The sequence below is a fragment of the Sinohyriopsis cumingii genome, unplaced genomic scaffold (assembly GCF_028554795.1).
Source record: "Sinohyriopsis cumingii isolate HCF-2022 unplaced genomic scaffold, ASM2855479v2 utg000881l, whole genome shotgun sequence".
NCBI classification, from domain to species: domain Eukaryota; kingdom Metazoa; phylum Mollusca; class Bivalvia; order Unionida; family Unionidae; genus Sinohyriopsis; species Sinohyriopsis cumingii.
The window spans coordinates 1,590,442-1,605,052 of NW_028315939.1; the positions used below are offsets into that span (position 1 = coordinate 1,590,442).

General features: G+C 42.6%; 1 long non-coding RNA gene across 2 annotated transcripts in view; it reads left to right on the top strand.

The window, feature by feature from the left end:
- LOC149773131 (uncharacterized) overlaps positions 1-13,335 on the top strand; it is a 125,506-nt gene extending 112,171 nt beyond the window's left edge. For both annotated transcript variants that reach the window (XR_016417464.1, XR_016417465.1), the window contains one exon: positions 12,291-13,335. This is a non-coding gene — a long non-coding RNA (uncharacterized LOC149773131). The remainder of the gene's footprint in view (positions 1-12,290) is intronic.
- Positions 13,336-14,611: the final 1,276 nt, after the last annotated feature.

Sequence of the window (14,611 nt, forward strand, 5' to 3'; positions counted from 1 at the left end):
TCGTAAGGGTGGAGAAGCTTTGGACAGGACAGATAACAGGTCCCCATGTTTGGCTAAACGTGGTGGCAGTCCTTTCCTTTTCTTTCCTTGGGGTTTTCTGGAGGGTGACATCTTTGAGTCTTTAGGAGCACCTAAAAACACTGATACCCTACTCGGTCACAGGCCTTTTTTATACTGGAACGCGTCGCCACTGATTGTCTTTACGGCGTATTAGTTTGAGGACAGGCATGACACGTCGTGCAGGGGTACGCAACGGACTAAATCGAGCCAGTTCTTGCTTGGACAAATCCAGTAAACTTTGTAACATGCCCGATCTTTCATGGACTTTGATTTTGGGAGAAGGTACTTTGTGAGCAGCAGCCACTGCCACTAAATTGGAAGGTCCTGCCACTGGGGAAGTTCTTTTGGGGGTCATCAACGGAGAAGTTCTTGGTGTGATCAACGTCTCCAAGTACTCTTCAGTTCCTGGTGACATCAACGGAGAAGTGGACAAACGTGAGGCTGCCGGAGACGCAGTCATTGCCGTGGCAGGTCGTGGTTTGCGAGTGTAAGGTTGCGTCCTGGCCGAAGTGCCTCTCTTGCGACTAGTTTTCTTCTGTGGACTTTTCTTTTTCTGAGGACTTTTTCTCTGTTTCTTTTTCTGGGGGCTTCTTTTCTTTTTCCGGGGTGGTGTCTGGTAAGAGGAGGGTCCTGCCACTGGAGAAGTTATTCTTCTTGGGGACTTGGTCTTTTTCTTTTTCTTCTTGGGGCTTCGTTGGACTTTTGTCTTGGGGATAACTTTGGGGGCATTAGGATCCCATCTTAAGAGTGAACGAATGATGACCCCTCCTAGAGTACCGCTCCCTCCAGGTTTCAAAATGATTTGTTTTTTGGTTTGAGTGTCGATGCGGGGATCGGCCAGTTGGACCAAAGCGACTTTGTTTCGATCGAAAAAGCGTTGGGTTTGATGAGGAATCTGAATGATTCCTTGGAGTAATTGACGTGCCGTCACCGTGAACCATCGTAAGACTTCTTTGAGACTAGCTTCTAAGACACGGGCTCGTGTTTGTGGATCTTTTTCTCGACTGATGCCATACAAGGCACGAATCAATTTGACGGGAAGATGCGACTGAAGGGACGTCATGTTCACACTGTGTGAGACAGACGAAAAAGGGTCTGAGGTTTTTATAGATTTTTTTCATGGGGAGTGAAATGAAGTCGAGGACGGAGACGTGTACAGGACAGGCCCTCCGTCTTGGCACCAGTGGTGAAACAAGTGGGTACGAAATCACAAATCCTCGGGGGTCGTAGGTTTCAAATCGACGAGTAAATAGGCGTGTGGCGTTTGAGTGGCATCGTCGTACGCCTGAGTCAGCCAAGGCGTTCCTAACTGTTTGGCTAAGACTTGCACTTGCGATTTATCTCGAGGACTTTTAAACAAGACCACGTAATGCGCATTGAGACTGATGGTGCGATGGGCTTTACTTTGTTGAAACAAATTTTGGGTGATGTAAACGACACTGGCATTACGGTGATGCCCTTTGCGCGTGAACCACAATTTAATTTCTTCTTCGTCTTCTCCTAACATGTCGTCGAAAATGACCAAATGGGTTAGACGGGAGTCAGAGACGATGCCGTCGTCTTCTTTAGGAATGCCTTCCACAAACACGATGGAATCGCCTTGACTTTCTCGCAAGAGGCTGTACGCCGATTGCCACTCTTTGTAACACCACACGATCCGTTGAGGGGGTCGATCGATCAAATGATGTTTATGTTCGATCAAACGTTTGACGAATTCGGTTTTGCCTGAACCGCTAGGTCCAGCAATGAGCATGTTAAAGGGATGGCGAAGATACAAAGCCTCCCAACTGGCACGATCTAAGTGTTCGTCGATGACTTTGACAGTAGAGGAAGAGGGAGCAGAGACAGCAGAGGTAGCCATGGTATGAGAAATGTCACTTGTGACACGAAAAAACAAACAAGACAAGAGTTTATATACTTTTTCAGAACACGTTTATTGAATGTTTCAAATATGAACACGAAAGACAAAAATACATACAACCCAAATAGTGATGTACAGGAATATAAAACACAGCAAAGCGATCAAAGTGGAATATAAACAAGTGTCTGTACAACATGTTTTGGGTAACGAAGATGTCCTAGGGACAGTGTGTAATGTTCTTACAGTCTCTACATGAGGTATTGTCACACAAGTGTCCTCCCGGAATGACCTTTCAGGCATGTCCATGACAGTCCTGTCCTGAAGCGAGTGGTTGTTCTCGGTGACGGGTTCTTCTGGCACCGTCACTAACACAGGTTGAAAAGTAACTTTTTTCCTTGAACAACTCTTGTGCATACTGGGCCACTTCTTGGGTCCAAGCCTCAAAACCCCCCTTTTTCCAATCACGAACATCTGTCCAATGGGGATGTAAGTCACAAGCTACACACACATCGTCATACACGTCTTGGGTAGCTAAAAGTTGACGAATCTTTTTTTCCTGTTGAGGTCGAGAAGTATCCAGATGAAAACGCAAGGCTTTGAGCAAAAGGAGTTTTTCGTGACCATTTAAGGCCATGGAGGTGGTAAGTACTGATCGTAAAGAGTCCACAAGGAATCGGCTGGTAAACGAAATCCCAGAAAACAAGTCACTAAGACACACACCACTTGTCGTCCCAAATTGAATGGATATAGTTCTTGTAATAATTGATGGTAATGATCCACGGTTTGAATATGGTCATTGAGTTCCTTCCACGGAATCTGTTGAATGATATGTGACATAATCCGTGGCATGGCAACTTGATTTTATAGTGTCTTTGTTTCGGAAGCAATAAAGGTAATTTCTAACCAAACACGTTCGTTCTCCAGTAGGGAATTTAAATGTTACATACTGTAACTGAAACGTCAGAGTTTGTCTAGATGTTTCATCTTTTCCTAAGCAGATTCCATGTAACAAATGTTGGTAATCCTTTAACTCGTCTTCCTCAATACGTTGCAGTAAGTGAATCTCCAAGTAACCAAAATTACGAACGTCTAGCCCATCATCATTCATATACTGAAAGTATTCAACAAGGTCTGACCAGTGAAAAAATTTCTGACGAATCAGTCCTCTTATACCATTCAGGTACCAGTGGTTAAAGATCTGGTGACGTAACGGATGCAATTGTTCTTTACGTTTGACTTGTATTTTGACTAGCTCTCGGTAAATCCTTTCTCTCAACTCCTCAGGCAAGCCCAAAATGTACTCTTGTAAAGTATCCATAAGTATATACACTGTTTTTGGAATCGCTGGGTGGTAGCCAATAGCCTCGTTTAACTTTGTGCCTAATGTAATATCCACTCATAATCAGTCTTCTTGTACTTTGGAACAGAGCATAATTTAAAAACGGATGAATCACTTTGAGTTTGCGTTTCACTTGTATTTTGATCAGTTCTCGGTAAATGCGTTCTCTCAACTCCACAGGCAAAGCACGAATGTTCTCTTGTAAAGTATCCATGAATAGGTCATACTAAATCCTCTTTGGTCTGACACAAGAAATGTACTCTTTGCACAAACATGGTTTCACTTCAGTGTCGAATTTAAATAGTTGAGTCACTAATCTACACATTACAATTCGTTCAGAAGTTTCCTCTTTCACCAAGTTGACATTGTGTTCAAGATGTTGGTAATTCGTTAACTCTTCCTCTGGAATTCGATGCAGTACGTTTACAATGATGTAACTACAATCGTCCATACCAAACCAATCCTTTTTAAAACTAGAGGATCGTTGATCAATGTCTGTCCAATGGAACACTTTCAATTGAATCAGTCCTTGTATAGCCTTCAGGTACCAGTGGTTCAAACACCGGTGACGTATCGGATGCAATTGTTCTTTACGTTTCACTTGTATTTTGACCAGCTCTCGGTAAATGCGTTCTCTCAATTCCACAGGCAAAGCACGAATGTTCTCTTGTAAAGTATCCATGAACAGATTATTATGGTAAAAAGTTACTTCAATGTCTCGGTCCCACTAAAGGTAAGTAATGACAATTCGGTGACCATCGAGCATGTTCTACGTAGGCCGAATCTTGCGGTTCCCAGTGGTGAAGTGACACACTGCAACTGAAGCACTTGACTTTATCTCCTTCGCCCAAGTAGAAAAATCCGGCTCTGGCTAATTCTTCAGGGGTCGGTCCTCCCAGATACTTAGGCCATTTTCCTTTGAACGATTGAAGACGATTTTCAAAGTCGCAGTATTCCGACGAACGCACAGGAAACGGATATTCGTCTTTCACAGGTTCGTTTCGATGAGGGTTGAGTGAAATGGGCAGGAGTTTGCTCAGGGCTGGATGACATCCGTAGGGAGGTAAACGTGAAGGTCGACATTCCCCTTTAAAACGAAACCCAGTAAAATGTCCAAGAGGACGAGCAGCATCGCTTTCGCATCCCACAGGTTTGACACGCACAGCATCACTTTCCATGATAGGGGTAGGGGCACTAAAGTTCCCATGATGCTTTACGGCATCGCTCAGGTCACAAGGTACAGCATCGGTCCCATCGCAAGGCTCACAATCGCACTCGTCTGCAAACTCCGTTACGCAATTACAATGGTAACCACATGGACAATCGCAGTTTCCTTCCGGACATTTTCCGTCGCAATGCCTGGGTCTTATCCATCCAATATTAGTCACACTAGAGGAAGATACAACTTTTTTACAATCCCCAAACTGGAACGATGTCTCTTTCAAAGTATTCATCTTGTTTGCTCGGTCTTGGTAGTCACAATGAACTATCGATCTTGTCTAGGGTTCCTTTTTATATACAGACCAATACCGACGTGACCGTACGGTAACGTAAAGTGATTGGGAAGTCGCACTCGCTTCTGGTACACGATTTGATAAACTTTTTCCAAGGGTCGACTGACGATGTGGTGAGTGGGTAAACGTACAATCTTGTTCGGTTGATAGGTGGTCACTTTAAAGTTTCCATCCTCTCCCGATTGCAAGGCTTCTTTCAATACCCCAAAGTTGACCACTCGACTGGTACGATAATTCAGAGTCAGTCCTTTCACTTTGCACGTGGTGTGCACTTCTCCTTGTTTGTCCCGGTATTCGTAGCCGTAATTTTTGGGACCGCCACTGACGAAACTTAGAATCTTGTCGTCGGGATGCTCGTCTGTCCAGGCTCCTAAACGGTCTCCTTCGATGTCAGGGTGATGTTGAATCGGGTGATGGATGTAAATGCAACTGTCCGTGTCAAAGTACAGGACGCGTTCCCCTAACAGTTCTAAAGCTTCGTACAATTTTAAGCGAGCATGGGCTGTCACGTAAGCCGCAATGATGACATTTCCAAAAGGGTCGTCTTGTACAAAGTCCAGATCTTCTTCGTAATTGACCAAGATCAAATTCTCTCGAACGACGTCCACGTGTTTCATGTATTTGGTTTTGTCGTGAATCATCTGGAAGTAGCGGGAAGGTTCTGTCAAATATTCCGTCTTGGGTAAACACGGTCGTTGTGCCATTTTACCCCACAAGAAATTTAACATCACTTTGGCAAACGATCGCCTGCCTTCGTTTTTCTCGATGTGGTCTAAAGTGATGCCTTCTTGTTCGTAGTATTTCTCTTTGAATTGTATTTGGTCTTCGGGAGTGTGACACCAGGAAGGATAGCCGCTGGCTTCTTGCTTCAGTTTCAAAAAGGCATCCACGTAGTCGGCGAAAATGCCTTTCTGACTGGAATCACCCTTGCGGTACTGTTGTGTCTTGGGAAAGTGGCAAATTTCGTACACTTCTAACAGTTGGTATCCCATGTCCAGAGCTTTGAACAATTCTACGCTGACCCAGGTTCCCGTCAAGGCCCGTTCTTCCTGGCTGTGATGACAAGGCTGGTCTTGGTTGCACGTTTCGGCACAAGTACGGCACAAGGGAAACATCAGTTTGCCTTGACAATGGTGAGGTAAGACGGGATGGTATAGGTTCGTGGGAGGCAAAACTTTACACTTGATCAAGCCTTCGTATTGTCGAATGTTTTTCAGGTCGATGTGTTCCGTCAGCAATTGCGGGTGCCCTACAGGAAAGCGACAATATTTGCACACGTAGGGATACAGCGAACACACGTCCAAGTATTTGATTTCTTCTCCTTTCTCTTCGTCGGCTTGGTACAGCAAACAGGTGGCATTGGTCCTTCCTCCGTACAAACTATCCCTCGGGTTCAGCGGGTCCATGAACTGGTAACTTTCCACGAGGCGTTTAAACTCGGGATCGGTTTTCATACGGTGATCGTACTCGTGTTCCCACATTTCCACCACTTGGTATCCTTGCTGTTCTAACTTTAGGCGTCGCTGACAAGTGTCCTGGTACAAGTCTTCCATGGTTCGTTGCAAAAACTGATTTTTAGTGCCACGGTCAGGGTAACAAACGGGACATCCGTGAAATAAGCAACCGTTAAACTCGTACACGATCTTAGGGTTTTCTAAGTCCCAACCATCGACCGAATACGTTCCGATGGTCTTTTCGCCCCCTCCGTTGCGGGCATGCTGAATCCACTTGTCTTCCTTGTCGCACAAGTAATGTAACCAACGTAGGGCTTTGACCGAGTATTGACGTTTGACAAAGTGGGTCGTTTGAGGGCTGATGACAGCCACGGTGTTTTCAGGCATGAATCGTTGGCGGTACACTAAGGAACACGCTTTGGCAATGGTGCAAGCTTCTTTCAAAGGATCGACCCCTCCGTGTTCCATGAACAGTTCTCGAAATTTTCCACAGCAACGCCGTAAAATGTCCACGTCGGAACGACAATACTTTAGCATTTCTTCCTGAAAGTCGAAAGGGTCCGAGGCGTGAATCTGGTACCAAGCGTAGAAAGCTTCTCGTTGTTCGGTACGCATGTTGTCGGGGTCGTAATAGTGAGCCTCTGGTAAATGGGGTAGAACGGCGTGTTGATTGGCTTCCGTATTGAAAAAGTGTGGAAAGTACCCTTTAGCCATGTCTGTTATTCCGAACGTTTTAGGCATTCGACTCAAAGGCATGGCCAAATAGCTCATCGAATCTTTAAACTGTACTTGTCCCACTTGCATGAAAATGATTTTGGCTCCGTTCAAAGTCACTTTAGGACGTTCGGTGCCATGTTCCGTATAGTACCTCAAAAGAAACTGTCCATCGTATCCGGAGAAATTGTGAGCCATCACTGTGGCATGGCGATGACAATCTCGGTAACGTTCGATGTCCTCTTTGCTCCATGTCTTGTCGACGGGGTCTAAGACCCATTTGGCAAAATCGTCTAGCGTCTTTGGTCCTCGAAAGATTTTTTCACGCCCTCCAGGAATTTTGCTGCAATGAGGGCAATGACTGAAGATAGGTTCCTGAATGCACTTCTCGCACGCTCGATGAGCCACGCAGAAATTAGGAATGTGAATGCCAGTCTCTTGCATGCATTCGAAATCGAAAAAGATGAAATTGCCTTTCTTCCTGTGACCGTCCTCTTTCTCTGGTGGGGGTTGGTATTTTTGCACGTAACATTGGTGTTCCAAGTCCACGATGTGGTGACAAATGTGACATTTTTTCTTTCCTCGACATACGTGTGCCTTGGTACTATTGGTACGTATGACTTGTTCACACGTAGGGCACAATCTCATCAGTTGACAAGCGCATTTCTTCTGTGAACCTTGCGTCTTCAAATGTTGTTGGTAACAGGTAGGGCTGACAAACGTGCGCAGACAAGTTGAACAAGGCACTGGTTCTTCGCTCAGACAGGGTGGAGAGGCCAAACATCCTGAACATTTCCATCCACAATGTTTGTGTTGCTCTCGATTATTATAACCATAGTCACATTTCTCACAATAATAAACATATCCCAGGAATCCAGTGATACTGGTAATGGTATCGAAATGGTCATCGTGATGATAGACATGAATGTATTTTCCGTCCTTAAAATCTTGGCCTCGAAACAACAGAGATCCGCGCACTTCTTGAGGGTGCACTTTCAAGGTGTAGCGTGGAGCTAGGGCATCTTGCAATTTTTGCATCTCAGGAATGCCACAGGGTGTGTCTTTGGACAGTCCGGCTTGTCGTAACAGGAGTTCTGCTTCACTTCGTTGTTTGGCTCGGTCCGATTGTCGAATGTTCTCCCAGTCTCTTTTCCATTCTGCCGTGTCGTTCTTGTTGGCATAGGTTCGTCCCACCACGATGGCACGGGCTAAACACATCTGGTCATGAGGATTGTGAATTTGAACAAGGCTACGCTTAATGCTGCGAAGGTCGTTCACCAATAACATCTTTTTGCGTCCGGTCCCTTGAGGAGGAGAGACGTGGGTCATGTCCAATGTGGCTTTTCCATCGGTGATGTCAAACTGGTCATTAGATTGTTGCACGTGTTGAATCTTGTCCATGACTTTGGAAGCGGTCAATTCTGCAGGGGTGCTAAACTCGATCCAAACAGGGGATTTCAAACCGTCGTGTTGTATGGAAAGTCTCAAGCGATCGTCTTCTTTGGGTTGACATTGTCGCTTGAGTGCAGTGAGCAGAGAATCCCACACTCCGGTGATGAACCCTTCTGCTTTCTCTAACGGTACTTCGGACTTGAAATCTTTAAACTTCACCGTGTATTTGTAAGCCGTGGTTCTAAATTTTCTAGAGGAGCGCTTTTCCGTCTCTCGAATGGAATAGTATTTTTCAGGGTTGACTAAGGGTGGTGAACTTGGTTTAGAGGGTTCGGATTCTGGTTCACTCATGTCCTCTTCAAAATCACTGGCATGAATTTGTGCCAAGATTTCAGCCCTGGTACGAGGCGATAGATCACGTTTCTGCCTCTTACTTTCTTCTTCTTTCTTCTCGAATGAATGGGATCGTTTCATCTTGAAAGCAAAAAGTTAAATGACTCAAGTTCAAACACCATGAGCTACTTTATAGTCATAGCAGACCAGCGTATATAAAAGGGTGTGTGTCTTGTCCTTTCACTATTCATTTCACTCTCAAGCCGAGCACAACGATGGAAGAGACTAACCAGATGGAACGTTTCGTCAGAGCTTTGCGAGGGGTCATTAGAAAATTCTCTTCAGACCAGCCTACGGACTACTCTCCTTCCTTTAGAGATAAAAGTCAAGATACTTGCTATATCTGTCAGAAGAAAGGGCATTGGTCTTCAGAGTGTCCAGACCGTCAAAAAAGAACAAAAACAGGGACTAAAAAAGACAAAAGTCAAGATACCTGTTATTATTGTAAAGAAAAAGGACATTGGTCTCCAGATTGCCCAAAAAAGAAACAAGAGGAGTCAGAAGAAAAGAGGAATTCTTCAGAAGAAGAGAGGGATTCTTCAGAGGAAGAGAGGGATTCTTCTGAGGAAGAAAGAAGACAGGTGAAGAAAAAGAAACAGGAGAAAAAAAGAAGAAGGGAAGAAAGCGAGGAGGAAGAAGAGGAAAAGAGTGTGACGGTGAAGAAATTCAAAAAACAGAGAGACTAAACAAGGAGAAAAGAAGAAATCAATGAACTTTTAATTAAAGTGTTGTGTTGTGAATTGTGAATTGGATTGTAAAAAAAAATGGAGAAAAGAATAAATTAGGTATAAAAAGGTAAGTGTCTTTGAGTTTTGATTTTAAAATAAGAACGTACACTCACGCACTCATACACAGACACGTACTATAAGGGTAAAATGGGTGGGGTTTTTTTTGAGTTATTGGCAATTTGAAATTGTATTTCTTTTCGAGAAATGTGGCTGGCCCTGAAAAGGGCCTTTTATTATTTCGGTGCAGGGGTGAGTTTAACCAATCAATTTTAACTGCCTTAAGCCTTTGCCACGGCCAAGGCCTACTTCTGGACTGCGTAATGTTGATGATGATGATAATGATTGGGTTGAAATCACTAAGGGTGGTACGGTAGGCTTAGTCACAGGGTTGACGTGTTTGGCTCGGGAAGGTCGTATTCTCTTCGGTCGTAATAAAGAAGTCTGATACATTTGTTTCAGACTTCTTAACTCCGCTAAAATGTCCAACAGTACCGTGACCGTTTCATTTTCACCCTCTTGTTTCTTTGCTGCTACTTCTTCTTGCTGTTGTTGCTGTTGTTTTTTTCTTACCTCTTCTTCTTGCTGCTGTTGCTGTAGGAGAAAAGCCTGTTCCGCTTCCTTTTGTCGTTGTATAAATTTCTCCAATTCTTATTTCTGTCTCTGTCTAAAATTCTCCACTTGCGGTAATGAAGAAGGTAACGAAGGTTCCGGAACAAATTCTTGCGAGGAGAGAAAATCCACAAAATCCCAATTCACCTCTTCTGAAAGTAAGTCCGAGTTCCCTTGGGCAGTCTCCCCTGCTGGTGCACCCCAATGGATCGTTTTCTGAGTTTCCGTCATGTTGAATCACTGTCGCATAGATTGACTGCACACAAGCGCTAGCGAATCTAAATAGACTACGTGACGTCACAGACTGCTCTCTTAGGATTGGATGCGAGCTGACTGAATTCTGTAACGCGTGTTCGGATTGGTGAATGAACTCAATCCGTTTCAATCCTTCCTGTACCTATAAATAAGCTCCGTTCAATGCATTGATTCACCTGTTCTCGGCGCCTCAACATGTGGACCGATGTGCACTCTTCAACGCTTGTGTCAACGATGATGTTCAGGACGGACATGCTCATGTATGTCCGATCCAAGTGGACCGTTGTCCACAGGACCACCAGCAGTTTGTGGATACGAAGAGTCTACATAGAGAGACAAGGTTGCCTCAAGAGGACTCTGATGTATGGCCCTGCTGTAAGACGCAGCTTGAGGAAAAGAAGATGCCACAAATGCCCTTTATGTTAAGGGCATATTAACATAAACCCAAAGGCCCTTTTCAGGGCCAGCCATATTTCTCGAAAAGAGATAGCCTTTGAATTGCCTACCCCTTTTTATTTTATTTTATTTTTTTTTTTTTTTTTTTTAAAAAAAAATAGAGACCCTCCCTGTTTCAATTTTACATAGACCCTATAAAGACCCAGGGGTTTTTGGTCCATGTTAAATTTACATAGACCCTATACAGACCCAGGGTGATTAATGTTAAATTTACATAGACCCTATACAGACCCAGAGAGGTCTGTAATGCTAATTCCTCATAGACCCTATATCGACCCAGGGATTTTGTCCATGTTAAATTTACATAGACCCTATATCGACCCAGGGTGTTTTTTAATGCTAATTCCCATAGACCCTATGGTGACCCCATTCACTACTTACATTGGAAGTATTTAGGTATAATGGAAGTATTTAGGTATAATGGAAGTAAGGTTTTAAAACTGTAGATCTTTATTGATTTAAACTCGGATGATAAAATGGCAGCCTAGTTGGTATTGATTTACAAAAGAGGTGACAAGAATACCGTCTGTTTGCATAATATAAACTGCCGTAACGGTAGATTACATTCCTGATAATCCATTGTTTTGTGATAACAGTAAGAACACAAATAATAATACCAGTAAGAACTACAAACACACCATCCTATACATAACGTCCTTTGAAACCACGAATATAGCAAAGGTGATGTAGTTCGGATTATGAAGATAACTGCCCATCGATTCCCAATGCACACTACGTGAGCATCTGATTAAAACTTGATCTCCACTGTCCTGTTTGAATGTCCAATCAGTATCTCTGGCCGAATTGCATTTTCTTGATGTCTTGGGTGCACGACCCTCAAGAGCAAGGGTCTCAAACTCAAACCACCCTGAGGGCCGCATGAGGGCATTTTCGATGGCCTAAGGGCCACACCACCTTTGTTATCTCTCATGACACCATGTGACGCCAATTATTTTGTGGGCCACAGGAAACGGCTTGGCGGGCCGCATGCGACCCAGGGGCCGCGTGTTTGAGACCGCTGCTCAAGAGATCAATTAGTGGAGCGTTGTACAAAGTTTTGCATTTGTTTTCTTTTACTATAAAGTTTAAACAGATTTCTTTAAAATGTTTGACCTCTTCAAGAACATGACTAAGTGTTTTGGAGTTCAGTCTATGTAATCAAGTCTCTTTAGCGTATAACACTGATTGGCAAGAGCGCCCGCAGAAATCTTTCCTCCTGGGATGGGGGTGGAGAAACATGGTGTGATCAGACATTAATTTTTACGGATGTAGGCCAAAACATGTGTAGAGGTGAATATCGGATGATGGGGGTGGGGTAAGGTGACAAGTGTCCCCCCCCCCCGTTTGCCCTTATGATCTGAGATCAAATTATACATAGACTGAAACCTTGCATGCATTAATATAAAATACTTTTAAATTAATCAGAGATCTCTTTTTAAAAGCGGGTTTTTAAATCTTGTTAGCAAAGATTTGAGATACTTTATAATAATTTGTGGTCTTTTACATTCATTTTAGGGGGCCCGGACTGGCCAAGTGGTTTAAAGCGCTCTCCGTTACGGATCACTGCCATCTCACCTCTGTATGCGTGGGTTCCAGTCTAGGACTCGGCCAATGTGGGTACGTGAGAAAGCTTGCTAGTAGCTTCTCGTGGGTCGGTGGTTCTTCCCGGGTTCTTCCTCCACCATTAATACTTGCCGCCATGCATAGCCTATCGTGTGCTGAAAAATGTCGTTAAACCCCACAACAACAACAACAACATCAACATTCATTTTAGATTCTTTTAATTTACAATGATCACAGATCTATTCACACTGAACAGAGTACCACTACTAGAAAAGTATTCATGTGTCATGTAGTAAAACTCGGATTGTGGAATAAAAATGTTCGTTACCCCGCCTAATCTTTTATTGGGTCTTGCTGGCCAATGATCTTCTGTTTATTTTAGAAATGAAACAATTAGTTAATTAATTTATGAGTAGCAAAACACACTCTTAAAAGCTATCTTAGCAAAATTTTTCTTTTTCTTTTGCGCAAAAGCTTGCCTATGCATAAAATTAAGTGTGCCGTATTGACGTCACACGGCTTAGGTATATCTCATATCAATTACACTGTAGATAGCTTTAGACTGGTTTAACGAATAATCTTGTTCACGAGCGTGTGTAATTTTCTGATATGTGCCAGTGACTGGCGAACTATAATGTTTGACGTCACGCTGTCGTGATACATAATTACAACAAGAAAAAGCAGACCTGTTCCAATATTGTTCCTAAAATACTCCCATAAGCTGATTTATTGGGTGTAAACCTTTTCAGTTCCAAAGGAGAGAAAAACATGACATTCGAGGGAGAAATTGGTGTACAAACGCCATTATTCATGATGCGTTTAAATTACGTTTGGTTTTTATGAGCTCTTTTAGCACATTATTGGCAATATCATGCAGAGGACAGGAACGGCCTTAGCAAAACTGCGGGCCCGAATTGAATTATTTTGACGGGACCACACGTGGGGTCCCTGTGGGCACGGCATTTTGGAAATAAACTTTAAAGCAAGTTTTATATGATATTGAACTTAAAAGTGTTTTTTTTTTCTTCTATCGCTTTAAAATTAATTTCTCTTCTCCCCCCCCCCCCCTCTCTCTCTCTCTCTCTCTCTCTCTCTCTCTCTCTCTCTCTCTATATATATATATATATATATATATATATATATATATATATATATATATATATATATATATATATATATATATATATATATAATTTACTAAAGCTCGGGACCCCTATATAAGTTACGACCCAGAGGGAGCATACTCATAGGGCCTATCATTGGAGCATGACCAGAAGGTTAAACCCGAAATTCCAATGTACATGTTATAGCTTTGTCATTGAAGATGACACAAACCAACTTTCAAATCCCTAGAACACTTTAAATATTTAAATGTTTTTCTTTATATAAAAATATGCTATCCCAGACCCTGCTCCCACTCCAAGAGCCATAATTAACATTTTGAAACCACTGTGTACATCAAAGACTACCCCCAATCATATCCCAAAGTTTCAATTTTGTGTCTTAACATGTGTAGGAGGACCACTACATTACTAATTGAAGGACATACATAAATACATTCATACATACATACATAAAGGAAGACATAATACCCACCTTTTTAAAAGATGAACGTGTATAAAGGTTTTGCTTATTGGTTGATAAAGTACACCATCAATGAAATTGTTTTTCATGAGAAACATAAAAAATGCATTTAACTTAACGATATCACTAAAATCTTACACACATTATCCATTTTGACACGACATTTATTTTAAGTTTTAATACTAATTATACTTTTATCACAATTGTAATTAAAACAATACTTTTCATCTAGCCTAACAGTATACAGATACATTTCTGACAACGTCGTTTGGATTATAATCAGATCTTCACAGTTTTACGTGGAGATGCGACAGACACAGATAAAAGTTCTTTTTTTTTTTAAAGTGACATTTGGGATTTCCAGTCCATTTATATGTAGTAGCCTATCTCACGTTAACATGAAGTCATCAGTTTCTAGCGAAATTAAAAATTACATGTGCCCAATTTATAGAACAAAAAAGACGACGTCGACACTCATCTAATCAGAAAGTTGACCTTGAGTTTCAATTGAAGTCCAAATGTTTGAGATGAACTTCATGAGTCAGAAGTTGCGTTTTTACGTGGACAATGAGCTTTCTGAAATATTTGTTTTATATTATAGACTATTACCAGAGGCGTAGCTATGATATTTTGCGCCCGGGGACGAACTATACAATTGGCGCCCCAGCCCCCTCCCCGTTTAATCACAT